Source organism: Dromiciops gliroides, chromosome 3 (genome assembly GCF_019393635.1).
Source record: "Dromiciops gliroides isolate mDroGli1 chromosome 3, mDroGli1.pri, whole genome shotgun sequence".
Lineage (NCBI taxonomy): Eukaryota > Metazoa > Chordata > Mammalia > Microbiotheria > Microbiotheriidae > Dromiciops > Dromiciops gliroides.
Window position 1 is genome coordinate 243,954,310 of NC_057863.1, and position 26,153 is coordinate 243,980,462.

Below are 26,153 nucleotides of genomic sequence, written 5' to 3' on the forward strand. Positions count from 1 at the left end.
CATAATTACTACTCAAGAAAAGCAGGTTGATGGATTTTAATTAGCATGACCCCCTCTAAGTTCCTAATGTTATATATTTTAAAGAAGTCATAATTTCAATAATTTTTTAAACATTATCCATAATGGCACTGGGGAAATTGGGGGATAGTATTTTTTGTAATTCATGTGTATTATATTTACATATATACATACAAATCCCTATAACATAGAGGTAGGGATAAGTACTAGATCTGTGATTTCATTGGTAAAAGGAACCAATGCAGGTCGTCACCTTTTTTGTTATACATTTCCTTTTTGCCCCCTTTTTTCCCTTCCCCCTCCCCACTCTAGTGATAGCTACCATTAGACACAAACATGTATGTATATATGTGTGTATATGTGTGTGTGTATATACATATATATGTGTATATATATAAGCATTCTATACATACTTCTACTTATCACTTATTTCTCTGAATGCACAAAGTCTTAGAGAGTTTCCCAGAGCACCAGGATCACATCACAAGTTTATGTCATTAGTGGGACTTGAACCCAGGTTGTTTTGGTTCCAAGGCTGGCTCTCAATGACAAACAATGTCTCTGTACATAACATATAACATTTCAATCTGTCCAGATACAAGAGTAGGGGTGGTATATTCAACACATAAATCATTTAAAAGAATTCTTTTTTTTAATTGAAAACCTCTTAGAGGAGTGTAACGAATTCATAAGAATTGTTTTCCCTTTTAAATCATTTACTTTAATATCTCTGGATGGCCATTTAAACAACTCCACTTGGTCTTGTACTTTCTATTCAGTCAATCGTTTCCATATTTCATATGTTCAATCAAATACGCCCATGATGTATCCTTAATAAAGACCATCTGATTAAATACGACTACAGGATTTGCTCATAGAAAGGAAAAACTCTAAACCCAGGTGAAAATTCTTAGACATTTTAAACCTCATTTTCAAAATCAAAGCAACCAGCCCCAAGTCTATACTTACTTTCAAAGTTTAAGTCCAGAGACATTCTAACGGTTACTGACCACTCCTTAGCCGAGAAGGAACTGTGAGAGAGCTCTTCAGTTTACTTTGACAGATCAGTGCACTTGCTACTAGAAAGTAGCCAGACAAAGATAAAAATGAATGAGGCAGCTTTTCAACTACACTCAAAGCCAGTAGAGAAGTACCATGTGTTCAACAGACAGATTCTAACTATAGAACAGGTAACCACAGAAAAGAAATAGTAACCAATGGGCACCATGTGCAACAAGAGGGGAACCACAGAGAGAATAAATCTTAAAACAAAGTCTTAGTCTCTAATTAGAACTCCTGCAACACAGTGTGGAGGGAAATACCCCTAAAACACGAAATATGTCAAAGTAACACTTTTAAGTGTAAAAAACAGGTATAATAGAAAGAACACACACTGGTGTTTAAACCAGTAGACTCAGATCTGGATATCTTTTTACTCATGTAACTTTGGGCAAATCATTTCATGTCTCTAGACCTCAGTTTCCTCATTTGTAAAGTGAGTAGGTTGGACAAACAGACCTCTACTATTTCTTGTACCTCTATATCCTATAATGTTATGGGTGGACATCAGTAACAAATAAATGTTATTATATGAGAGTTTTTCATGACAAGAGATTAAAAAGGAAGTGCCTGAAAGGCTACAATTTATTTTTTATTTTAATTAATGTGGACAGTGCGATAGAAGAGATAAAATGCTGGATTTCTAGTCAGGCATACCAGAATTTAAAACCTGCCTCTGGAACTTACTAGCTGTATGATCAAGGTAAGTCACTGAACCTTTGTAAGTTCCTAATAAAACCTGTGGCTTTATGAGAGTTGTTGAGGCAGTTATAGGTAGCTAGGTGGTACCAAGGCCAGATCACTGGGCCTGGAGTCAAAACCCAAGGTCAAATCCAACATCAGAGAACCTCTAACACCCTGGGCAAGTCACTTGACCTTGGTCTGCCTCAGTTTCCCTAACTATAAAATGGAGATGATAATAGCACCTACTTTCCAGGGTGGTTGTGATGCTTAAATGAGTTAATATTTGTAAAGCACTTAGCATAGTATCTGACACATAGCAGTTGCTGAACAAATGCTTGTTTACCTTCCCTTAATGGGAAATTCAAATGAAATAATGTATACAAATCATTTTTGCAAACTTTAAAGCACCATATAAGTATGATTTAGTGAGGATTTATTAATCGCCACATTAAAATCAAGTTAATTGAAAAGTTATTATTTGTCCATTTGGCGACCTCCTGGTTGGACAAAGCCTTCAAATGACTAGCAAATCAATCAACATTTATTAAGCACCAACTATGTGCGGAAGACTGTTAAGTGCTAAGGATACAAAAGAAGGCAAAAGACAATTTCTGCCCTCGAGGAGATTACAATCTAATGGGGAAGACAACTTGCAAACAAACATACACAAAGCAAGCTATACACTGGGCAAATAGGAAATAATTAACAGAGGGAAGGCACTAGAATTAAGAGGAGTTGGTAAAGGCTTCCTAGTCCATACTGATCTCTCCTTTTTTTTTTTTGAAATTCAAGGCACTGAAAGTCAGAATCGCCCAACCTAACATGGTTACAGTACAGACAAGTCACAAACTCTCTGATTCCTCAATGTAAATTAAGGAAGTTGGTCCAAGTAACTTCTAAGGAAACTTTAACCTTTAAATCTATGATATTAAGATCAGCCTTTCTTAACAAAAGTTATTAAAAAGTTTTTATTTGACTACAGTGTAAGACAATTTAAATAACCAAAATCAAAGTCTTAAAGATTAAGCTCCTTCTGGTTATGAACACTTCAACCTTATTTTTATTTTACTTACACACCAAAAAATGGCATGTCTACTACCAGGCTACTTCCACAGTTACAGTAACATTTCCTTAGGTAGACCAGGCTCTGTTGCAAGGTCATGAAGAAAAACAGAACATGAGACCCTGACAAGAGTACATCAAGTTGTCTTAATCCTACAAACTGCTGATGGGATGAAATTAGGAAGAGGGACTTTTTTTTTTTCATTTTAAGTATTCTTCCGCAGATCAAACCTGATTCCCATAAAAGGAGAAAAAATTGTTTGCCTTGTTAGATATTATTAGCCACCATATTACAATTCCTTTCTGTTGCCAGGATTTGTGAACTTTTTAGAGTTAGCCTATTTTATTTTCATTTTTGTATATGTGCAAAGAATGCATGCCTAGAGGGTTTTGGTAAAAAATTGATTTAGTCAAATGACCAAAAAATATTTTCAACATTTTTATTCACCTTTTATTTTCACAACACCTTTATTTCTGAGTATATGCTTCTCCATTCATATAGAATATACTTTCACTAATTAAGATTAACATAGATAATGTAAATTTTAAAATTAAGTAGAAGCTAAACATTCTGTTATGGGCCCCTGAGTACCTCAGAAGTTTTCCAGAGTACATCAAAGAACCTTCTCCTTGAGAAACTAAACCAAAGGACAGACACACCTAAAGAGATAAGTGGTACTGGAATCAGGACTGAGTTAGCCCCAGGACCACCATCCTTCATTCTAGTCTCCCCTACCCCTCAGGGAGATAAGATTAGGTGTGGCTGTTGCCTTTGTGGCATGAGGAGGACAGAGATGGCCTGAGAGATCTGGAGCTGCCCCTCACCCAACTTCTCCTAGCCACCAGCAGGGGGGATGGTCCTCCCCCAATAAAGGAACTTTCCACAGTTAGATGATCACTTCATCAGACCACCATCAGTCCTCTATAGAAGTATCTGCCTGTCTCCTGCTCAAGAAGAGCCACACCTCTGTGCCATGCCTTCTCCCCATGAGAAGAAGTCCAAGGATTTCTCTCGGTTTCCTTTCCCTAGCACCTAAATAAACTATTATTTTACTCTAACTGGATTTGTGTGCAAGAGGGTATAATTCTTTAAAGGGGAATTCTAAGGACCCCTATACCAAACCCACTTGATTTCCCCATAACAATTCTATTCAAAAAGCAAAGATGTGATGATAACTGGAACATGTTAAATGGCAGGGAAGACAATTCCAGAGCACTTACTAAACACCTACTATGTGCCAGGCATTGTGCTAAAAAGCTGGGGATACAAAGAAAGGGGGAAAACCCTCATCTCTGTTCTCTCAATGATGGATTTAATAGTAATAAGATATTGGATTTTATTATCTTCTGTCTCCTGGGGGACAGAAATGGTGTTCAAAGAATAAGTAAAATTCATCTGTATCAGGGCATTTAGGCCAACCCCCTACATTTTACAGATGGGAAAACTGAGGCCTTAGAAAAGTCAAGTGATTTCCCCACGTTATATCTACAGTGAGTTAGTGGTAAAACTAGATATAGGACCTAGATCCCAAGACTCCCAGTCAGTTTACATACCGTAATGCTTACTATTGCTCTGAATTACAAACTGCTAAAAGTGAAAGTTTCTAAATCTGGGAGCTGATACTCAGAGTATTGACAGATGATCCATAAAAGTGGAGGGGTAGAGGGAACAGGTCCTATCATATAGACCATTTTCCCTAGATAAGGACTTTCAACATCTGTTCTTTAAAGGTGATGGAGTTAAATCTAAGATGCTGAAGATTTTGAATCCTATTTGTGAATTATCCAGGCCCTTTGTTTATTTCTTCTAGGCTAGCTGCCAGCCTTTTGGCCATTTTCCTCCTTCTTCACCAAAGGGTAGACAAATGATTAAAATAGGTGTAGAAACCCTAATCAACCAATTATGCTACTTGCTAGATGCCCTTATCAAAGATTTGATAAAGGAGAAATGAGGAAATATTGGGTTCTAAAATGAGTTCCCCCCTCTTCTTTTTTGGATAATCAGAGGATTTTGATCATGCATGCTGTCCTTCACGCGCCATTTCCATGGATAATGCAGGGATGAGTAACAAAGATATTCAGAAGAAACTGCAAAGTAAGACTAGGGGAATTGTTCTTAAAGCAATTCATAAGAGATCGCCATAATCAAGAAACTGAGAGGAGGAAAGTCAAGCTTGAAGGGAAAAGGAAAGCAAAAGCACAAATAACAATTTGTCTCTGCTTCATTGAAAAAAAAATCCTTTTAAAGCTAAAAGCATCCAAATAGGATTACGCAATTTATGGGTTCAAAAAGGAAGCAGAGGAGGCGGCTAGGTGGCACAGTGGATAAAGCACCGGCCCTGGATTCAGGAGTACCTGAGTTTAAATCCGGCCTCAGACACTTGACACTTAGTAGCTGTGTGACCCTGGGCAAGTCACTTAACCCCCAATTGCCCCACAAAACAAAACAAAACAAAACAAAAAAAAGGAAGCAGAAAGTAGATCTTTCAAACCCCATTCTCCACCCTACCCCACCCCCACACATAATTCCTACCTACTTTCAAGTGCTATTTTAATTAATCCAAGTAACAACACTCAAAAATGATGGACACTGAGAGAGAATATTTGGTAAGTCAGAGAACAAAGAGTCACTGTACTGTGAAGTTGCAGAAAGCCATTACCACCTTGAAAACATCTGCAGGACCAGATGAAAAGACTAGAGTTGATCATTCATCACTACACATCCTTCCAGGAGAGGAAGCCCGCATTTACTTATCTGAAAATCTGCAGTTTAATTTCACCCTGTCGGATCAAAGGCAAAGTCAGTTAACTTAGCCAAGTCATTTATCTGGACAGCTTACAGACAAAGCTGGCCTAGAGACAAATGAACTCATTAACTTCTAATGTTTAAAGGCAAGAAGAAATGGAACCCCCCTCCCCCAAAAAAAACCCATAGCCAAACACTTAGGGTTTGGACACAGTCAACTGTAATTACTGACTTCTCCTTTTTATCTGCAGCATCCAATCTTGTTCACATAGCCTATTGATTCTTTATAGAATGTTAGGAGTCAAAAAGAACCTGAAAGATCATCTAGTCCAATCCTCAAGTCTCTACAAAATCCATGACAGATAATTTCCACCAATGTGCATATGATCACTTCCCATGAGGAGGAATTTATTACCTCATGGGTTTTAATAATGTTTTCTATTCTCTAACATCATAATATAATACATAATGTTAATAAGGTAAACACTTTGCTATTTTTTAAAATATCCAATATGTAAGTTACAATTGCATATCACTTTAAAAATTACAAAGTAACATATATATGTAACTTTATTTGAGCCTCACAACACCCCTATGAGAGTACACACTACAGGTAAATGGCTGCCCAGAATTGGACCCAATTCTCCAGATGGTCAGTGAAAAGTACAAAAGGATCATTGTCTCTCTTCATCTAGACATTATAATTCTATGAATGCAGCAAAATAATGCATTAGGGTTGGGGTTTTTTCCTGAAACCACATTACATTGTTGACTCATAATAAACTTGTAATCAATTAAAATCTTTCAGTCTTTTTCATGTAATTTAAATTCATGCAATTTCATACTATTAAGCCCCTTGTGTAGTTTCTTTCTTTCTTTTTAATCTATTTGGAAAGAGGCATCATTTCATAATGGATAAGACTCTTGAACTTGAAGTCAGGAGGAAACAAGTTCAAATCCCATTTTCTGACAATTACTGGGAGACCATAAGAAAATAATTTAATCTCTCTTAGCCTCAGACAACTCCTTAATATCTATCCATCTATAAACAAGCATTTATAAAGCATCAACTCTATATCTACTCTATTTTGACAGCTATTATCTGAATTGATCAAAGAAGTTTCTAACTAACAAAAATCCCAGTTCCTTGATCTAACTAACCTGAATGAAAGATTTTACACTTATTTCTATTAAATTTCATCTTGTTGGTTTCAGTCATTTCAATCCAGCTTGTTTGGGTCTTTTAAAATCTTATTCTTTCATCAATAGATTGGTCTTTTTACCTTCTACACCTTTATTCAAGTTTTTTAATAAAAATAGTAAATAGGAGAGGAACAATCACAGAGCTCTATAGCAAGCCACTAGAGACTTTCCTTTATGTTGACAATAATTCATTAACCAACACTTTTTGACTAAAATAGTGCAATCATTGATGACTCTACCTAACTGTCCATTTTTGAAAATCTGCACAATATTTGCATACTTTGGATCTGCTGTCACCTCCTCGGTTCTCTCTGATTCTTTAATGAAAATACTTGCCCATCTTCAACCTGCTGTCACCTCTTTTACAGAAAAAAATACAGTTTCCAAAATCACAATAGAAAATTCTTTCACTACTGTGAAATGCAAACTCATCTAGTCTAAAGTCAGTTGAGCTCCTTAAAGGTCATCCTTCACAATATCTCCACCTTCTCTAATGTCCTACGAACATGACCAGATCACTTCTTCCTTTAAAAAACAAAACAGGGGCAGCTAGGTGGTGCAGTGGATAAAGCACAGGCCCTGGATTCAGGAGGACCTGAGTTCAAACCCGGACTCAGACACTTGGCACTAGCTGTGTGTGACCTTGGGCAAGTCACTTAACTCTCATTGCCCCACAAAAAAAAAAGAAAGGAAAAGAAAAAGAAAACACCTCTTCTCTTAACCCTGCAATCCCCTTACGCTGACATATGTTTGCTCTCTTCTAATAACTGAACTCTTGGCAATAGTGGCCTATATTTTCTGCCTACTTTCTCACCACCCATTCTTTCCTCAACACTTTACAGTCTAGTTTCAGCCCTTCCCCATAACTGTATTCAAAGATTGTTAGATATGACACTTTTTTCGGTTCTAATTTTCCATGACATTTCTTGTAGCATGTGACCATTAATATCCTCTTTCTCCCAGATACTCTCTCCTCCCTTAGGCTTCAGTAAGACTACTCTCTTCTGGTTCTCTTCCTGTCTGACTTCTCTTTCCTGATCCCTTTCACTTGTTCATCTTCCTCTCACACTCTACACTTTCCTTCCTCGGTTATCTCATTCTCTTCCAAGGGTTCAGTTAACACCTCAATGGAGTTATTCCAAATTTACCACCCCAGTCGCTACCCACCAAGCTAGAGTACTTCATCTCAACCTACCTGCCACATATGTTGAAACCTCAGTCACCTTTGACCCTTCCCTCTCTCCCACACCTGCCCCGTACATTCCTTACCAAACTGTCAACATCTAATTAGTTTCCCTGTCCTGTCCTATCTACCTTCACCACATCTCTCACATTAATGTGATTGATAAACCAGATTTCCAGTAAATCATAAATTCTAACCAGTTCCCGGTAATTTAATCAAGTCATGCTTGCTCTTGCAGTGTATCATCTATGCTCATCCAGATTTTTAGTGCATGAAATTAAATTGAGAAGCCCCTGCAATTTCTCTTGAACCTATCCTGTTTGTTCCCCTCATGCTGACACCACCCTAGTTCAGGCTCTCGTTACTTTACATATGGATTACTGTAATAACCGTCTAACTGGTGTCCCTTCCTCTGCGCTCCTCTTCTTGACCACTTTCATCCAATCCATCCTTCACACAGCTCCTAAAAATGATCTTTCTAGGGCACAGGTCTGATCATAATTCTCCCTTGCTCAAAACCTTTAGAAATGTCCCATTACCTCTTCTATATGGCATTTAAAGTCCTCAACAATTTAACTCCAACCTTATTTTCCAACCTTATTTCACATTATACCCCCTTCTTAAATAAACTAGGTATTTATTACCCTTAAGCAACATCCTTCAGTGGCCTCATATATTTGTATATACAGAAAATACACTCCCTCCTCATCTCCACCTCTTTATTCCTTACAGGTTCACCTCAGTTGACAAATGTTCTAGGAAGTTGTCCTGGATTCCTCCCAGCTAAAAAAAAGTGTTCTCTTCTATTCCATTTGGTTTGTTCTCTCTGTCTCTCTCTCTCTCTCTCTGTCTCTCTCTCTCTCTCTCTCTCTCTCTCTCTGTCTCTCTGTCTCTCTGTCTCTCTCTCTCTGTCTCTCTCTCTCTCTCTCTGTCTCTCTCTCTCTCCAAATTTCCTTGAAGTACTTTCACCTGAATCTCCCAACTACTTTTATTAAACTCTAACTTATCTAATACTTAATCTGTGTACATGTCTTACTTACTCCCTACCTAGAAACTGAAGGGTTGAGACTGTAGACTTCTGTATCAACAAGAATTGTCTTGAACACAGTAAGTGTTTAATAAATTCTTTGTTGAATTGAATAATTATTTTTAGTCTTTATCTTCTTTGACTGACACTACTACAGCACACATTCTCACAGACTTATGTGTATAGGTTACTTTAAAAGACCTAAGACAAGCTATTTAATCTCTGTGGAAATCAATTTCCTCATCTATAAAATGAGGGGATTAGATTGTAAAATATCTAAAACTCCATCTACTATAGATGTCTTTGGTTTCATCATCCAGTCCCCCTGTTATCCCCAACCTAACCTGAATATCATTTCTTGATTTATCTTTTTAAACAAGCACTCTCACATGTTATCCTCTTATTCAAGAGCCCACAATAGCTCCCAACTGCCTGTCAGATCAACTCAGAGCTGGTAAGTGTTCAAGACCATCAACAAACTTGTTCCAACTTCTGTCCAATTTCATCTCCTACTTCTTCCCAAAATGTACATTCCCTTCAATCAAGCATTTGAGGCTCTGTCACACCTCATTTTCATTTCCAACTCTACCATACATTTGCTCAAGCTTTCTTCCCTCCCTAAAACATTGACCCCCTTTTCTCCTCCCACAATACAGATCCTATCTATCTTACAAAACCAATCTAAAAGTTCAAGCTTCTTTTTACATTTTTTTTTTAAGTTCGAGCTTCTTAATGAAGCTTTACCCAATAATTCCTACCATAATGATCTCTCTTTTTGGATTTCTTTGGTACTTATTTCTGTCTGTCTTGCACACAGCCAGCACTAATGTGTTTGTGAAATTGAACTTGAGTCATACTTTGTGGAATTTAAGAATTATTCTTTGTTTCTTGTCTCAGCCTAATTTGTAAGCTCTTTAAGCGGTATATATAGCCTATACTCTGTACTTCTCTATCCCACACAAAGCCTATCTGCAATTGTGTTAAACACACAATAGTCATTAAATATTCTTAGTTACTCTAACAAAACAGCATAAACAACATTGCTACTTTCTTGTTTCTTCTTCCATACAACTCTTTGCAAAGATTTGGTTGAAAACATCATCTTGAAACTTTTCATTTAGCTAAGGCAAAAAGATATTATCCTATCTCCTTGCTGATAGAATGTAAATTACTTGAGGGAGCTTATACTTTTAAATTCTCAGTACTTAAGATAGTGCCTGGAACATAGACATTTAGTAGTAGGCCCTTAATAAGTTCTTACTGATTGATCGATTAAATATGGTCCTAACACTATCTCATGTCACCCACATAGAATAAAAGAGTCAACAATTTTATAGCCAAAAGTTACTGTTAGAGTTAATCTAGTCCAAAGCTTCTTAAACTATGGGTAACAAACCCATATGGGGTCACGTAAGTGAATGTGGGGGTTGCGAAAAATTTGGCAACAGTAAAAGGTTATGTATACCTATTTTCTATACCTGTACACCTGGGTCGCATAAAAAATCCTCAGGTGAAAAGGGGTTAAGAGGAAAAAAAGTTTAAAAAGCCCCAATCTAGTCCACCCCCTCTGGGACATTACTAAGTAGTAGTGCTGGTTCCTTAAAAGGAAAGAAAGACAACAATAGTATTTTTAACTCTGAATGTAACTAACCAACAAAAAGCACCCAGTCCAAAGGAGATAAAGTTCTTGGGAAAATACACATAAACAGCACAAAAATGAATAAAATGCCAGCGGAATATGTTTTAAGTCAGATTTCTGGAAGAAGTGTTGTCTGCTGGGAGCTACCAGATCAGCTTGAAGCATAAGGATATGACCCAGTTAATAATAAACCATGATTTACCCAAGTATAGTAAATTCCAACTTAATTAGATACACATGTCATTTTATTTCTTTTCAGGTTGAAACAAAAGGCTTTCACCTGCCAAAACTCCAAAACGGGGCCCCTAGGATCTATGTTTCTTTTTGGAATAGCTGATGACATCAGCAACTGCTGAAGCAGTTTTAAGTTTTGTAATTCCCTGTACTATTGACTAATGATGTCACTGGCTGCAAACAACCAAATGGAGTTCCATACAAACTTGAGGAGGAAACAAAATTCTCATTAATCATGGAGAAAGATTCTGTTGTAATTAGGATCTTGTCAGACTATCAATTAAGAACACTATGCCACCTCTCAACATTTACTATATCTCTACTTCCTTATTTTAGAATAGATAAAAGTTCAACACTTTTAGGAGAGTCACAGAATTTTGGTGTTGGAAGGGACCTCAGTGACTTATTAAACTTATTCATATCCAAAAAAAGAATCCCTGCCTAGACAACAAATGGTTGTCTAGTTTTTGCTTAACTAACTCCAATGAGGGTGGAACCACTACTTCCTAAGGCAACCTATCACATTTTTGGATAGCTCTAATTAATGAGATGGGGTATTTTGTGTGTGGGTGTGTATGTGTGGGGTGTGTGTGTGTGTGTGTGTGTGTGTGTGTGTGTGTGTGTGAGAGAGAGAGAGAGAGAGAGAGAGGGTCTTATTCCTAGTAAGACTGATTAGGTGGTTACTGAGTCAAAATTTTAGAGAGATTCTGGCAGCCAAATATGTCTGCTTAAAAACACAAATATGAACTTGATCAAAAGAAGAGAAACCAACATCTCTTACTGGTTTATTAAGAGGTTGTAGGTGGGGGGCAGCTAGGTGGCACAGTAGAAAGAGCACCGGCCCTGGATTCAGGGGTACCTGAGTTCAAATCCAGCCTCAGACACTTGACACTTACTAGCTGTGTGACCCTGGGCAAGTCACTTAACCCCCATTGCCCCGGCCAAAAAAAAACAAACAAAAAAAAATACAAAAAAAAAAAAAACTACTCTGAGCTACCATCTCACACCTACTCAATTGGCTAATATGACCAAAAAGGAAAATAATAAATGTTGGAGAAGATGTGGGAAAATTGGAACACTAATGCATTGTTGATGGAGTTGTGAACTGATCCAACCATTCTGGAGAGCAATTTGGATCCATGGCCAAAAGGCTATAAAAATGTTCATACTCTTTCACCCAGAAATGCCACTTCTATGCCTATATCCCAAAGAGATCATAAAAAAGGGGAAAGGACCCACCTGTATAAAAATATTTATAGCTGTTCTTTTTGTGGTGGCAAAGAATTGGAAATTGAGGGAATGCCCATCAACTGAGGAATGGCTAAACAAGTTATAGTATATGAATGTAATGGAATACTATTGTGCTGTAAGAAATGATGAGCAGGCAGATTTCAGAAAAACCTGGAAAGACTTAAGTGGACTGGTGCTGAGTGAAGGGAGCAGAACCAGGAGAACACTGTACACAGTAACAGCATCATTATGTGATGATCAACTCTGATAGAGTTGGCTCTTCTCAGCAGTGCAACCATCCAAGACAATTTCAAAGGACTCATGATAGAAAATGTTCTCCACATCCAGAAAAAGAACTATGGAATCTGAATACAGATTGAAGCATACTATTTTCACTTTTGTTATTGTTTCTTCTTTCTTGTGCTTTTTTCTTTTGTTTTGATTCTTCTCTCACAACATGACTAATGTTGAAATATGTTTAACATGATTGTAATGTATAACCTATGTCAGACTGCTTGCTGGCTTTGGGAGGGGAGAGGAAAGGGAGAGAGGAAGAAAAATTTGGAACTCAAAATCTTACAAAAATGAATGCTAAAAACTATCTTTACATGTAATTGGGAAAAGTTAAAATAAAAACTATTTTTAAAAAATAGATGGGGGCGGAGCCAAGATGGCAGAGGAGAGGCTGTGACTCCCACAAGCTCCAGATAAACCCGTCCATTCACGCCCAAATAATGCCGTAAAAATCAAAACCCAGAACAGCCTAATGCACATAAGAACAGAGTGAGACTTTCTCCGCAAAAGAGGGCAATTCTGATCACCTACTGATCAGGCTGAACAGCTCAGCGCGCGGTCCGGACCCAGCCAGGGACAGTGCCTCCAACACGTCAGAGTCTTCAGCAGCAGCAGCAGCTTCTGAGGCTCCGATCACGGACTGGTGAGGGGGTTCAGAGGTAGGCCGGGGTGAAGTGGAGGCAGTATCTGCTGGAGTTGGGGCAAAGCGCCCTGGGTCTGAACCAGTGGGCTGAATCGAGTGGTAGTGGCCCAGTGGGGGAGGGGTAAAAGCACGCCAAGCTTCCGACCATAGAGAATCAGAGTTCAATCAGACTTCTGTTTCCGGGTCAAAGAGAAAGCGGCTGTGATTACTCACAAGCCAGGCAGGCTAAGAAGCCCAATCACCCCCTGGGCCACGCTGTAGCACGAACGGTGTGTCCGGGAAGCAGCACTACACTTTAAGGAGTAAAAAGCCAAGAAATAGTAAGCCAGGATGAGTAGGCAGAGAAAGCAGAAGACCATCAAAAACTTCTTTGGGGAAAAGGTAGACCACAATACATCCTCAGAAGAAGAAGAAAGTAATAGGGTCAAAGCTCCAACATCCAAAGCTTCCAAGAAAAATATGAACTGGTCTCAGGCCATGGAAGCTCTCAAAAGGGACTTTGAAGAGAAAGTAGGAGAGATAGAACGAAGATGTAGAGAAAGAGAGGAAGGAATGGAAAGAGAAATGAGAGCAATGCAGGAGAGTCATGAGAAAAAAGTCAACAGTTTGAAAAGCCAAATGGAAAAGGAGTTTAAAAAACTGTCTGCTGAAAATAATTGCCTAAGAATTAGGATTGAACAAATGGAAGCTAGTGAGCTTATGAGAAACCAAGACACAGTAAAGCAAATCCAATTGAATGAAAAAATAGAAGGCAATGTGAAATATCTCCTTGGAAAAACAGCTGACCTAGAAAATAAATCTAGGAGAGATAATTTGAAAATCATTGGACTACCTGAAAACCATGACCAAAACAAGAGTTTAGACACCATCCTCCAAGAGATTGTGAGGGAAAATTGCCCTGATATTCTAGAAGCAGAAGCTAAAATAGAAATTGAAAGAATCCACCGATCACCTCCTGAAAGAGATCCCAAAAGGAAAACCTCCAGGAATATTATAGCCAAATTCCAGAACTCCCAGGTCAAGGAGAAAATATTGCAAGCAGCTAGAAAAAAGGAATTTAAATACTGTGGAGCTCCAATAAGGATAAAGCAAGATCTAGCAGCTTCTACATTAAAGGACCGGAGGGCATGGAATATAATATTCCAGAGGGCAAAGGAACTGGGACTACAGCCAAAAATCACGTACCCAGCAAAACTAAGCATCATCTTTCAGAGGCAAACATGGAACTTCAAGGAGAAAGAAGACTTTCAGGCATTTGTTATGAAAAGACCTGAACTGAATAGAAAATTTGACCTTCAAATACAACACCCTGGAGAAGCATAAAAAGATAAACAGGAAAAAGACTTCATGAGGGATATTAAAAGATCAAACTGTTAACATTCCAATATGGGAAGATAATACAGAGGACACAGGTCTGAACTGAATACGAAGGGAAGTTATGTTTTGTTATTTGTGGGGTGTCGTATGTATGGGGCCGGATTTGGGCTTGGGGCCTCCTGGGTCCAGGGCTGGTGCATTGTCCACTGTGCCACCTAACTAACCCATAATGACATCCTTAAAATAGGGTTGAGGTGTAGAAGAAATAGACTGGGGGAGGGGGAAGGGGAGAGATGGTCTGGGGAGAGGTTGTTCATATGAAGGAAACAAGAAAAAAGCTTATGGAGGGGAGGGGAAGAGGGGGAAGGAATTGGGGAGTGATTGAACCTTAATATCATCAGAATTGACTCAAAGAAGGACTAACATACATACTCAAGTGGGTATAGTAATATATTTTGCCCTGAGGGAGGGGAGGGAGATAAGGGGGGGGAGGGGAAGGAGGGAAGGGCAGATTCTGGGAGAGTAGTAAAAAGCAAAATACCTTCAAGGAAGGTGAAGACGTTCTGCATAACGGCACAAGTATGAAATATTGAATTGCTTGATTTCATAGGGAGGGTTGAAGAGAGAGGGAGGAAGAGAATTTGGAACATAGAATTAGCTCAAAGACCTTAAACTCATCAGAGTTGGCTCATGGAGGGAATAACATTCACACCCAGTTGGGAGGAGTAATCTATTTAACCTTACAGGAAAGTATGAGGGGAAGAGGATAAGGAAGGAAGGGTGAAAAAAAAGGGAGTGCAGAGTAGGGGAGGGGACAGTCAGAAGTAAAATACTTTTGAGGAGGAATAGTTTAAAAGAAGATGGAAAATAGAGTAAATATCATGGGAAGGGAATAGGATGGAGGGAAATAGTTATGATGACTTTGCTGGGCTAATACGAAGAAAATTCTTTGTCAAGTTTAAGGTACATTATTTAGGGTATGATGAACAGGATACTATTAGAAAAACCTGGAAAGACCTACATGAACTGAAGCAGAGTGAAATGCACTGTATACAAAATAACAGCAATAGTGTAAAATGATCTGCTGGGAAGCATGTGGTTATTTTCAGCAAGGCAATGGTCCAATATAACCCTGAAGGACCATGAAAATGGCAACCCATCTACAGAGAAAGAAGTGATAGTATCTGAAATAGATGGAAACACATTTTTTTTTCTTTTCTTTTTTTTTTTCTTTTTTGGTGAGGCAATTGGGGTTGGGTGGTTTGCCCGGGGTCATGTGGCTGGTGGGTGTTGGGTGTGTGGGGCCGGATTTGGGCTCAGGTGCTCCTGGTTCCAGGGCCAGTGCTCTGTCCGCTGCACCACCTAGCTGCCCCTGGAAACACATTTTTTAAAAAAAAAATGTTTTCTCTTTGACAATTCCACAGTCTGAAGTTTTGGGAGTTTTTTGACTGTTTTTTTCTCACAACCTAGCTAATGTGGGAATGTTTTCCATGACTACTCATGTATAATTTATTTTGAAATGCTTGAGTTCTAGAGGGTGGGGGTGGGAATAGAGGAGGAAGATAAGTTGGAACAATTGTTTTTTTAAAAATTGATGTTAAAATTTGTTTTTACATATATTTTGGAAAATAAAATTCTATTCTAAGAGTGAAAAAAAAATAGATGAGAAAATGGGCCTTTTCAAAGTATAAATCAAGAATAAAATGTCAATAAATCTGCAAACATTTATTAAACATCTCCTTGCAACACACTGAGGAAGGAAACAATGTTTCTACAAGATGTGGTCCTTGCCCTCATACAGCTTACAGTCTAGCAGAGAAATCAACCCCAAATAAAGTTAACTATAACCTCTACTATTACCTTGCAAGACAAAGAGCCATATGAACCCCAAGCACAATCTCATGGTCAATAGAGACATTATGGAGAGATTCAGGGAACGCTTCATGGATAACATTCAGGTTGGGTTTTAAAGAATTAATAGGAATTGACTAAATGGAGAAAAGCAGACATTCCAAATGCAGGAAAAACATAGAGTTGGGGGAAGGAAGGAATCAAGATATATTCAGAAAAGAGAGATTGATCCAGTTTGGCTGGAAGAGTAAGTAAATCAAAATGAAATGAGGTATAGCTAGAAAGTCAGAGTAGCACCAAATTTCAGGGCAGGAAAGAGCAGTCTTAAATGTCAGGCAAAGGGGTATAAATTTTTTTTCCTAGGGGGGGCATAATACAGAGCTACAGAAAATTTCTGAGCAAAGAGGTGGCATGACCTACCTGACTTATGGATAAGGAAGAATATTCTGGTAATGGTATGGAAAATGGATTGGTGGGTAAAAGCATGGAAGAGCTATTAAGAAGCTACTGTAATAGTACAGGCAGGTGGTGATGAAGCTTTTTGTGTAGTGAACATTCATAGTACCATAGATTTAGAGCTGAAAGAGGCTCTGGAGATAATCTACTCCATCCCCTAAATTTTACAGACTCAAACTCAAACAAAGGAAGTCACTTGCTTAAGACCACACAGCCAGAAAGTGGTAGAATCAGGACTCAATATAGACCTTCCATATTGTACTCCATATTGTATAGTATTCCATATTCAATACTCTCTTCTACAGAGCTACGTTATCATTATGATGAGCAGTTAATATCAGTTAACCATTATGTTTCACTATTGAACAATTCCTATTCCAACACCCTCCAAAATATCAGATTACAGAGCTTTAAAAACTAAAATTAGTACTTAGCATTTTAATTATACTTCTTAACCACTTCACACCCATTAGTCATTTTTCAAAAGTACACCTGGGCATTCAGGTAGGTGTCAATCAGTATTATCCTATTTTACACTGTGGAAACAGACACTGAAAGATTAAGAATAAATGGTGTTGGGGGCGGCTAGGTGGCACAGTGGATAGAGCACTGGCCCTGGATTCAGGAGTACCTGAGTTCAAATCTGGCCTCAGACATTTGACACTTATTAGCTGTGTAACCCTGGGCAAGTCACTTAACCCCCACTGCCCCGCAAAAAAACAAAAACAACAACAACAAAAAACCAAAAGAATAAATGGTGTCGGTGATAACTATTTATTTTTTAAATAAATATATGAGAATTTATAAATCCAAATAAATGCTGTTTCCCTCAAAGCAATCATCTTGGAAAGCCAAATACTTATTTGATAATGCTGCCGGTCGTCAGAACAATTCTGGATTTCCTCTGTGTGAATGAATGAATTAAAAAATCATTTATTAAGTATGGACTATGTGCTAGGTACTATACTACACTCTGAGAAAACAAAAAGAAAGACGGTCCTTTTTGAAGGAGCTAACATTCTAATAAGGGAAGACAATAATCTAAGGAAATGGCAGGAAGGAAGGAGTGTTCTGGATTGAGAAGTCAGAAAGATTGAGAATGGAATCATAGGGCAACTCATTCTCATGCTCTTTCCTTCTAGGAATGGTAGTATTGAGAACTGCCTTCAGAAGTCTTCAGTAAATTCTTCTGAATATCTTCAGTGGCAACAAATCTTGACCCTTTGAGGTTGAGATTGATTTTTGAAGAGTCCAAAGTCCCTACGTCTTCAGGCATGGCCAATGGGTTGACATACTTTGTTTGACTGGATTTGTTTATTATGGGAGGGACCTATCGTTGTGAGGGAGAGAATCCTTGCAAAGTGACAGTGATGTCAAAAAGGAACACCAATGAAACATTTCATTTTTTCTAAAAAAAGTCAAAACCCATTTGGAATCAAGAAAACAATATAGATAATCAAGCTGGTATGAACTGCCTAACCCAGAAATGGAGCTAAAGTATTGAAAGATATTTTCTTCAATACCTTGTAAATAGGCTCTGACAGCAATTCCCAAAGAGGCTTTCCAAAAAGGTTTTAAGGAATGGTTGGAATAAGTTTACAACCTCCCAAGGAGACAGCTCTGAAGGACAGCCCTTATTTAAAAGTATATTTTCTGATTGGTTTTCCAAAAACCATCTTCATTACTTTTAGATAGTATTATCATTCTTATTATATTGACACAGCCTACCCATGAACAGTTAATTAATATCTCTCCAATTATTTAAGTCTGCCTTTACTTCTGTAAAGAGAGCTTTGTAATTATAGTTATATAACTCCTATAGCTTCATTACTTTTACAATCCAACCTCACAGTTGTTTAAAATACAGGAGTAGTCATGGAAAGTACCAGAAAAAAAATTTAAACCATTCCACTGTCTCCTATTTCCAACTCTATCACTGGAACAAAACACCATTGGTATATTTAGGTAAAGAACATCTCAACAAGTAATACCAGGGTCTTTATACTACTCTTTAAATGTCTTGGTCAGGTGCCATCTAGTGCAGTATAGAGAGAGAAGTGGCTCTTCAGTGATTGAGAGAGCACACCTAAAGAAATTTCAGATTTTTATGTTTTCAGAAACAAGACTTTCAAGATGGTTTTTAAAAAATATTTGTTCACTAGAATTAGTTCAGTCTTCTGGAAGGATCTTGATCACTAACCTGTAATGAAGCCAAATGTAGAAAGTAGTCTTAAAACAATAAATAAGAGAAACATAAAAGCCCCACTTGATTTGCTTGTTCTCTCCCTTGTTTTTCTCCAAAGTAATTGCTCTAGGGAATCCTTAATCCTTACAACTTTAGGGGACCTGTAATAAACAAATAGACAAAACCTAGCCTATAGGTTTTTCCCCCCAGAAGCCAAAACACCTAGCTCCCTTTAGGAATTGTATTTCCATTGACCCAACTTAGGGTAATTGGCATATAGCTCCCTAGTGGGATATTATGTCTCTCTGCCTTAAATCTCATATTTCCAAGTCAGACCTGAGTACTTCCTCCTGTGTAACACTGCAGTTCAGGTGAACTTCAAGTGAATACAACTTGAATCAATAATATATTTCAATCAATAAACATTTATTAAGCACCTACTATGTGCCAGGTATTTTTCTAAGCATTGGGGATACAAAAAGAGGCAAAAGACTTTCCTGCTTTTAAGAAGCTCATAATGAATATTACAATGAAGATATCAAAGGCCCAAAAGACCTAATAAAAAATAATTATAATGGTAATGCTGATTGGCATATATACAGTCCTTAAAGGTTATAATATGCTTTCCATACATTATCTAGTTTGAACCTTACAACAGCCCTGTGAGGAAGATATGACAGGTATTATTAATACTAATTTTATAGATGAAAAACTGAGACTTACAGAGTTTAGAGAGCTTGCCCATAGTCAGAGAGTGAAGGAAGTTTCAGAGGCATGATTTGAATCTGTGTTTTCCTCATTCCAAGTCCAGCCCCCCTCTCCCAAAAAAAAGAAAAGAAAAGAAAAAAAATCTGAAAATTTTTCCTCCTAGAGTAAGCAGTCTATCTCAAAAGATCTTCTATCCAAGGACATCATAAGATTGACACCGTATGCATTGCTTTTCTGTGTATATGTGGTTTTGAGGGTGTTTTAACATTTTTTTCTTCTTTTCTTCTCTCATACCCAAATTACTTCCCCTTCTGTCCTGTAGTTGTAGCCAGCTAGCTAGAATCTCATTTTTAGTTTTCTTGTCAGTCAAAAGAAGGAGCAGAAGTTTGGCAGGACAGTTTTGCAGTCACATATGTATGGCCACAGCTGAAAGGCAACTCCTCCTCCATTTTCCAGGGCTGCTTCAACAAGACTCCATAATTAGGCGCAGGTGCTGTAACTAATTGGCGAACACCCAGGTCACAGTTGACACCATGTGCTCAGAACAGTGACTGAATTTTAATCCTTTGAGGGATGCAATTTCAGAGCTGGCCAAGACGGACTACATAAGCATGTAGTGAACAGCAAAAGATACATATAAAGAATGTATACATATATCTGTGTGTATATGTACATACATACATACATACATATATATACATATACATATACATATATATATATATACACACACACATGTGTATATGTGTTGGATATTACTTGACCAGGATATTAAAATTTTAGAAGAGTTCAGCAAAAATTATATATAATTTTAGATAAAATATGAAACACTTTCTTGTAGTAATAAATTTGGATTCATAAAAAGCTCTGCACAAAAACTGCAACTGGAACCTGTAGACCCTAGATTTCCAATAGCATGTGTTAACAATTCAAAGATTCTTTAAAAAAAAAACGTGAATTTTGTGGGCAAATCCCACTCCTCTTTTTTCCTTTATACAAGATTTCCTCCTTGCTCCCACAAAATGGTTTCTTCATTGTGCTTTCTTCCAGAGTATGTTAAATAACTAGATTCTCCTACTTTCCCAAGAAGGTTATTCCACAGTTTAATTAAATTTGCCCTTAGGAAACTTCACCACTGGGGCACACATAATGAAGTACCTCATACAAAGACAGAACTAGATATCAGGCGTGTTTCAAAACACTCTAACAGAGTAATATATGTCTTGTAAACACATTTTTAAAAATTATGCCAGCATAGGTCAAGAGTGGTCTTACAAATCAAATTGTCACAAAAAATAAAGTATTCAGCACTAACCAATTTTTCAAAAAGAATTATTTCTATTAATTTATAAAGCATAAAATGACATCACCTCTCCAATAATAAATACATTAAATACCAATGTTTCAAAAGAGTTGTTGGTGTGGCAGTTGGTTTGCTTAATTTTTTTTCTTTTGTTATAAGAGAAGGCTAAATGGGAAGGGGATCAGGAGGACATATTTGGAATTTGCCAATATAAAAATAAAAGGCATCAATAAAACTTTTTTAACAGACATATGGTCAAAATAAAAATTTTTGTTCACTTACTGTATTTGCCAAGTCCTGAGTTCAGAATCCCATGTTCCCCCTTCAACAGTTGACAGCATCACAACCACCTAAAAGAAATTAAAAGGATTTCACTGAAGATGGAACAATGGTTTTCAGCTACCACAAGGTCAGACCACTTCTATTTCAAATCTCAGAAACAAAGCAAAAAAAGTGAAAAACTTAGGTACTTTGACTCAGAAACTCCATTGATATTATTTTTAATCCATTTTTAAGGCCCTACAGAGCCTGACACAGTGTCTTGAGTATAGGAGGTGTTCTGTAAACATTTGTTGAATGAGATATTGTGAAGCAAAATAGAAAGGACACTGAACTGAGGGGATAGGTATTAGGGAGTGAGGAGAACTGGGGTCCAGTCCTGGCTCTAACATCAGCTAGCTGTGGGATCTTGGACAGTTATTCATCAGTCTGGACCTCAGTGGCCTTATCTATAAAGTAAGGAGGTTGGATTAGATCCCCTTCAGTTCTGAAATTCCATGAGTGTGTCACACTTCCCTCAATATGTCACTGTTTCATGTGAGTCTTCAAAATTAAGACCACTACCCCAAGTTTAGGGGTTTTTTATTTGTCATGAATCACTTACAATGCTCTAAGATTCTATAATCTTGTTCAATTTAAGAGCTCACTCTTACATTTTCAAATCCATTGAATTATATCTATTAACAAATATTGAAGTGATATGTAACAAAAATACACTCCTAGAAAATTCACTTCACCAGCGTAATCTAATGATAAGAAATATATATACTTTAATGTGGGATATTTACATGTAAAACGAAAATTATGATGTTGGCATTTTACCAACATGTATTTTAAGGAAGCATATGCTCAAAATATTTACCATGAATTTCTCTGCATTTCTAAAATGTTGCATTACACACACACACACACACACACACACACACACACACACACATACACACACACACCCCTCTGTGCCTCTTCAATCTGCCTAATTACCAGGTAAAAGAAAAAAGAATATCCAAATAACGACTGTTTAAAACTAATTATGCCACCTTGAAATGATTACATTTGTTGGTGCTTCAGTTTTGCATTCATGTCTCCAACAACTTTGCAAACTGAGTGACATGCAATAAAAATTAATAACACTCTACTAGTAGAAAAGTGAATCAACTTTCTTGGGCCTGTTTCTTCTTCTGTAAAATAAGAAGGCTGAGTAAAATGATCTCCAAGGGAGTTTTCAATTCCACAGTTTTATGAAAATCCACAGAAATTGTTTGAGCAGGGAAATAAAAAGTGACATTTTGAATTTCTATTTTTTCTTTCCCTTTTTCAAGTTAGGTAGACCCCCTGTGTACAACTTATGAGAGAACATCGACAAGAGTTATGCAGGATGGCCTGTGAAAATGCCTAGAATTGGGAGATGGAATGTCTTTGGTGAGAAACAGCAAGGAGACCAAAGTTACTGAATTCACAAAGTATAATAGGAGGGGTGTAAGGTCTAAGACTAGAAAGGCATGGGAGGAAGGTCTGGAGGGAGAGGTTATAAAGGGCTTTGAACTCCAAAAAGAGGATTTTATATTTGATCCTGTCAGTTGAAGGGAGCCACTTGAATTTACTGAGTAGGGGGCATTACTCACCATCCCTTATTACTTCCCAAACTAAAATACCCCTCCCTGCCCATATAGCTTTACTATATTATCCCATTAGAATATAAGCTCTTTGAGGTCAGCGACTGTCTTGCCCCTTTTTTTAAATTGTATTTCCAGTACTTAGCACAGTACCTGACACATAGTAAGAAATTAATAAATTTTTAAAATTAATCATTTGTTGATTCATTCACAAGTTCATTCTTCATTCACAGAATGGCTTACCAAGCTGAAAGGGCTTAGTATACGGTTACTATGTGCCTATTCTCAATCGACCGGCCTACCTAAATCCAGGAAGTCAACTAGCATTTATAAAACACTATGTGCCTGGCATTGTACTTAGAAAGATACCAGAGGGGACAGTTAGGTGGCGCAGTGGATAGAGCACTGGCCCTGGATTCAGAAAGACCTGAGACTTGACACTTACTAGCTGTGTGACCCAATTGCCTCACCAAAAAAACCCAAAAACAAACAAATAAATTGATGCTTTTTTTAAAAAAAGGAAAATAAAGAAAGAAAGATACCAGAGGACTCCCTCCAGAAGACAACCTAATGGATGAAAGTTTTCTAAGGGTTTTTTTCCCTACCTGACTGTGCTTAAGTGCAAGAAAGAATAGAGACAGAAGAAAGAAGCAATAGCAGGACATAGGTTCATGGGTCTCATAGTATCAAAGCAGGCAGGGAGATAGAGGCCTTACAACTTTATCTCACTACCTTCTCTGATGCTAAGAGGCCTATGAACCCATGTCCTGCTATTGCTTCTCTTTCTTGTGTCTTTATTTTTCTTGTTCAAAGGTAAATGTGTATGGGACTAGGATTCGAGCTATGGAAGGCTGAGAGTGAGCCACCAGAGATAGGGAATTGACACCCACACCAGATCTTGCAGATAGTCTAGCCCTGGGCAACCTACTGTACCCAGAATAGAAGTGGATCAAAAGACTGCCATGGGATAATAAAATTAACATCACCTAATCCATTGTTATCCACGTGATAAAGTAATCATGGTGGATATAGTCTTCATAGAGATTCTTTAAATTTGATCCCACTCTCTCTGGGGACATTATTGGTTTAAGAGAAAGCATGGCCCCGAATGTTGAAGGAAATTTTGTATTTCTATTCATCCTAAATCATTTCAGTAAATATACATTTGGAAAAACTTTTCAAAAAGTCTATTAACACTTGGAGTGGGTTTCATATATATATTTGCTCAATTTTGGATATATATATACATATATATATATCCAAAATTGAGCAAATACATGGATAACGTCAGAAAACTTTCAAAGTAATAAGAGTTCAGTTACCATCTGAATGCTTCAGTGTGGTTTGGTGGTGCTATCTAGGTATATTTCATACTTTTAAGTCATTTAATGAAAAGCAGCATGGTATAGTAGATGGAGAACTGGTTCCTGAGTCAGGAAGACCTGGGTTCAAATCCCACCTCTGACACAAACTGGCTGTGTGACCAGAAGCAAGTCCCTTAACTCTCAGTTTTCCCAGGCAAGTCTCTAAGCATACAAGATGTGGGAAAGATGCAGATTTACACTGGCAGAAGAATTTCCTCACCAGAAGCATCCTATACCAATACAATCACAGTTCTGATTTTTTTAAAAAGCTATTTATCAGTAGCTAATAAATGGTTGCAAGAAGTGATAAATGTCATATTAGCTTCGTATCAAGGCAGTGTTAATTCCCATGCCCTGCTTAATTTAACTCTCATCTGTAGAACTGCAGCATACTTAATGTTTCTGTAGCTTATTATTTGTTCTACTAGAATCAAAGTCAAAGAGCTCCCATGGCAAAAACAGTTCTCAGTAGAAATATTCCACTGAACTGTGAACATTCCTTTACAAAAATAAAAGCAAAAATGAATTAGTGTGCTTCAAACTCGTTGATTTGGATGTTATCAAAGAAAAATAAAATTCTTGATGGTGGAAAACTAATGCACTATTGACCTTTCCTAAAGCAGACTTGGAGGAGGGATGGGGAAAGTCTGGCATAAAAATTAATGGGCCAGCACTTAAGCAACAACCCCACTCCCTCACCCCGAACTGTCTGACATGCTATACATGTGACTCTCTTATTCAAAAGATGCCAATTTTAAAAAGCCATTTTAAAAAATCTATGTTAGGTGGGGCAGCTAGGTGGTGCAGTGGATAGAGTACCAATCCTGGATTCAGGAGGACCTGAGTTCAAATCCGGCCTCAGACACTTAACACTTACTAGCTGTGTGACCCTGGGCAAGTCACTTAACCCCAATTGCCTCACCCCAAAAAGAAAAATCTATGTTAGTCATTTTGTGCCTGAAAGTTTTATCAGTTGACCCGATAATGCCTAGATAAAAGAAAATTATATACACTAGAATATTACTTGACGAGAAAAGTACATGATGGTTTAAGGGAGCACATGAAATAGACCACCATGAATAGATCATGTTCAGTTGTTTTCCTGAATGGTCCTTTTTTTCCCTAAAATAATTCTGTATCATTTGCTAGCCACAGCAAAGCAGTATTTTTTTACAAAAATTACTCTCTTAATGTAGTTCTTAAGTAAGGTTTCCTGTTATTAGTCTTTGACATAAAAAATGAGAGGAGACCAAAAGGTTTATTGTGAGAACTAACATCTTCACAAATTAGTGCCATGAGAATGGTTATAATATTTTCCTTTCTGTTGACCCAGATAGGAAGTCATTCATCCAGCTAACCTATTGGCCCATGAGAGTTTCTGAACCTAGGTTTCTATAGGAAGAATTTTGAGACGTTTGATACATATAACAGAACCCTGGCCTGATAGACAACTGGCAGACCAGAAAGATTCTGGTTCTGATTGCCAATAATATTCTCTGTGGGTAAAACAAATTCATCTTTTTCTTCCTCAAGATTATCTATCTATCTATCCATAAAATGGGAAACATTTGCATCAAACTATGCATCATATATAAGGAGGTCATTAAAGCCCAATTTCCTCAAAGTCAGATAACACTTAAAAAAAACCACAATAATGGGACACTGAAGTAGAGAGGAGGAAATGATCATGGAAGGCCATAGAGACACAAAGAAGAAGGTTAGGGGAAAGGGAAAGGCAAAGAGAGAAAATGATAGGAAGACCGGAATAGGATTGAGGTTAATGTTCTATTTCAGTGAGGTAAAGATCTTGAGTTTTAGGAAAAATAATCAGTACTGTTTCCAGAAAACCATCTATGCTTTCATTATCCAGTTGGCAAATAATCCAGGATCTTTGCTTCTTCCTACCATCTACCCACACTTTGTTCATTTTATTAAATGCAGGGATCTATTCTCAAATCATACATTCCCCACTAAAAAGGTATAATTCCAGAGAAGCATATTTCCAGGGGAAAAAAGTTGGCTTCAAAATACTGATGGAAAAAATCACACTTAGAT

General features: G+C 37.5%; 1 protein-coding gene across 2 annotated transcripts in view; it reads right to left on the reverse strand.

Moving 5' to 3' along the window:
* JADE3 (jade family PHD finger 3) overlaps positions 1 to 26,153 on the reverse strand; it is a 208,109-nt gene that overhangs the window by 123,592 nt on the left and 58,364 nt on the right. For both annotated transcript variants that reach the window (XM_043997752.1, XM_043997751.1), the window contains exon 2: positions 21,125 to 21,192. The gene's annotated coding sequence lies outside the window, so the exon portion shown is untranslated. The remainder of the gene's footprint in view (positions 1 to 21,124; positions 21,193 to 26,153) is intronic.